This window comes from Sitophilus oryzae, unplaced genomic scaffold (genome assembly GCF_002938485.1).
Source record: "Sitophilus oryzae breed Bouriz unplaced genomic scaffold, Soryzae_2.0 scaffold_777_pilon_pilon, whole genome shotgun sequence".
NCBI lineage: Eukaryota > Metazoa > Arthropoda > Insecta > Coleoptera > Curculionidae > Sitophilus > Sitophilus oryzae.
The window spans coordinates 1-3534 of NW_022147392.1; the positions used below are offsets into that span (position 1 = coordinate 1).

At 33.6% G+C, this 3534-nt stretch overlaps 1 long non-coding RNA gene across 1 annotated transcript; it reads right to left on the reverse strand.

Moving 5' to 3' along the window:
• Positions 1 to 150: 150 nt before the first annotated feature.
• On the reverse strand, positions 151 to 2608 carry LOC115888510. The gene is made up of 2 exons (XR_004051277.1): positions 1576 to 2608; positions 151 to 216 (listed from the first exon to the last, which is right to left on the reverse strand). It is a non-coding gene; the product is annotated as an uncharacterized LOC115888510 (long non-coding RNA).
• Positions 2609 to 3534: the final 926 nt, after the last annotated feature.

Here is a 3534-nt window from a genome sequence, read left to right on the forward strand (position 1 = left end):
CGTTTCCAGCGCCTTCACCCGCTCCATCGTCACCCGGAGACGCTTCTCCAGTTTAGGCAGTTCGCACCTCAGATCAGCGTTGTCGCGCACCAGCTGCTTGTGCACCTTGGTCAGCTGGTCCAGGTTGTTTTCCAGGAAGGAGATCTTCTGTTTCTGCGCCAGCGAACCGCCGTCCTCCTCGTTATCCTCGTTAGACATATTCTTCTTCATTCTGGCCTGCAGAGAGAGAAAGAGATAAGAATATACACTCAGATACAAAAAAAAACGCAACAGGATATTTTTTGACAAATTTAAAATGTTATATTATTTGTATTTTTAGTCCTATTTTCATGGTTTTCTTACTAACTGTATATGAATATTTCAACTTTAAATTCGTAAACTAAGTTTTTTATAAATTTAGTTTTTGGCTTATTATACAGGGTTAATCGAAGGGCTGTTTTTTACCTTAAAACATCCTGCGCAATGAATTCATGAACAAATTTTCCTAAAACATTATTTTACGGTTTGTTTTTTGATTCATGTCAACACGTGCCTTTGTTAATTTTTAGAGTGAAATAAACTTGCCACCAAAAATTTTCAATCTTTGCAGTTAGCATTACTAAGTCATGTATTGACATGAGCCAAAAAACAAAATGCTCAGAAGACATGGTTCTGATCGAAAAATGTTTTAAAAAAATTTGCTCGCGAAATTATTGCTCAGGGTGTTTAAAAAATAGAATAAAAACAACCTTTCGATTAACCCTGTATAATAAGAGCCAAATACTAAAGTCTATAGAAAATTGAGTTTATCTCAATTGAAGTAGATATACCTGGTGCGTCTCAAAAGTGGCTCACTCCTATAACTTTTTTATTTTTTCAGATAAAAACACGAGATTTGGTATGTTAGTATATGACATAAATTGGGATTGATTGCCACCCTCGTTCATTGAAAAAATTTGAATTTTTTGAAAATTGCCTCGTTCATTGAAAAATTTCCATTTGAAAAAATTGAGATGATTAAAAATACGATTTAGGCATTTTTTAACCGGCCAGGACAAGACACTAAAAACATTAGATGATCAAATCTATTTTTCCAAAGCTCCTTGATTAATAATTAGTGTTTTTAACATAGCCATGGCACTCTAGATTGAAATTTAAAATACGATTTTTTATTAAGCGAGAATGTCAAAAGTTGACATATGTGTCATTCTATTCAGAATGTCATTTTCTATCGAATAAAGTAAAAATATACCGGGGGTGCCATTTAAAAATCAAAAGTAGTAGTCATTTCCGGTGAAACAGGAAGCGACGAAAAAAATTGAATACGTCAATCAATCCCAATTTATGTCAAATACTAACAAACCAAATTTGGTTTTTTTTTATCTAAAAAAATAAAAAAGTTATAGGGGTGAGCCACTTTTGAGACGCACCGGGTATTTATATAGTTTGCTAAAAAAAATCATGAAAAAATAGGATTAAAAATAAAAAAATATAATGCCTACTCTCTTTAAATTTGAGGAAAAAAATTCGGTTGGGTTTTTTTGTATCCGAGGGTATTAGATAGGATGTCCGTGGAGGACGAGAGCAGTCACGTACCTGTAGATCTTGGACGAACAGCTTGCGCAAGTTGTGGAGGGTCTGCAGCTCTTTGGCGACGGTGTCTTCCAGGCCTTTGAGGTCTTTGCGCGCCTGTTCGCGCCGTTCGTTGGTCGCTCTGCAGAGATAAGGCTCGGGTCAGTCGAGTCGGATTTAGGCGAGTCCACACCAAGCCACACCACACGGCAGAAATTATACGAATCTCGATTTACATGCGACGGTTCTCGATATTACTGATACTACTTCCCCAAAACGTACTCGACTACTACAATACGATCGAAATTTTACATTTTAAGGCATCGGCTTCAACAATTTCGTCAATAGATAAGAAAAAGTTGCTATCACATACTTGTATTATTGTTTCGATCGTTCGAACTTTTTGCATAGTCAAGTTGAAGTTAATTTAAACAATATTTGTACTGATAATGATTGGTTAATAATCTTTACAGTTCAACATTAACTAGTACTTAATTATAAAAAAAGAGAGAAAAGTTTACTAACCAATCAGTAAGTTAAAAATTAATAATTACAAATAGGTAAAATAAGTAATTCTCCGAAAATATATAATATCAATTAAGTACGTTTCAATTTCCTATCTATTGTATTATTACATCTTTTTTTACAAGTCCAAATAAAGAATCTTTTTTAAACAAACTCATTAGGAACAGAATATACTTTACTAAACAATTCATTTAAAATAGAGCGTTTTAAAAAAGATTCTGAACTTTATTTACATTTTCTTAATGCTAGTATTCTACGTAAAAATAATCGAAAAAAAATGAACGGGCTGCTCGTGTGATGTGACGGCGCGACAAAAACATAAAATAAACTAATAAAAAAGGGGTAAATAGGGTGTAAAGGGAAAACGGACTAGAAAGTAAAAGAGCTTTTTCGGAATAAAAACAAACAAAATATCGATTTCCGTACGCGGACTATATACATGCAAAAAAATAGAACGCGAATTTTCTTTATACATATTGCTGATGACTTTTTTACTAAAAAAATACATCAAATTAATACTTAAAAAATATTTAACGTATATCACATATAGTTTTGATTTCTCACTCATTTTAACGAATTAACAGTCAAAAAATATCATCAGTGAAACGTGTTAACTTGATAACTCCATTTTTTACGTTAATTAAATAATACGGTTGACACATAATTTTTGCGTTAAATTTTTAACGAAATATTGAATTTTATTGTTCCCCAACTAATATTGTTATTTCTTTATGGAGAACTGGTAATAAGATCTGTTTAAAAATTTGGATTTCCATATAAAAGCACCTCCCCTCCATCTGTTAAAATTATTTTCAGCATTGCAGTGTTACAGTTCATACTAAAAGTGGTAGTATCTTTGTGATTTTAAATGGAACACCCGGTATATTATTATATTTTTCCAAACTCCTTTCATACATATTTTATAATTTATCTATTATACTAGGTGCCCAGTGGCGTAGAGGTACAGGCTCTCGTCTACCAATCTCAATGTAGTGGGTCGAATCCCACACCCGGCATTTCATTTGGGATTCACAATCCTGAGGTAATAATAGGCGGTTGAAGCGTAGTGCTAGCCACATTACCTTCCTTGTATACCGAACGGCTCTAGTATGGTAAGCTGTACCTTGCTATTATTATTATCTATTATACTAACCTATACCAATATTTAATAGTTTTCAAGTTAAGCCGGTGGTTACATTGGATGCGTGTCCGTGCGTTTTTTTGGTACGTGCAAGCAACAAAAAGCAAACAAATGGTATCTACGCAGGGGGTTACATTGCATCGCAGTTTGCGCGTCCGTGCACGTACGTCAATTTCCGTTGGTAGGATGAAAACAATCTGGTTTGTTTTTTTAATACGTGCACGTCCGAGCGTTCGAATTTTTATATCTCTGGGCTCAATACATTCACAAAAAATTTGAATATTTTTGAATACCAGGTTTATTTTTATTTTAGATAT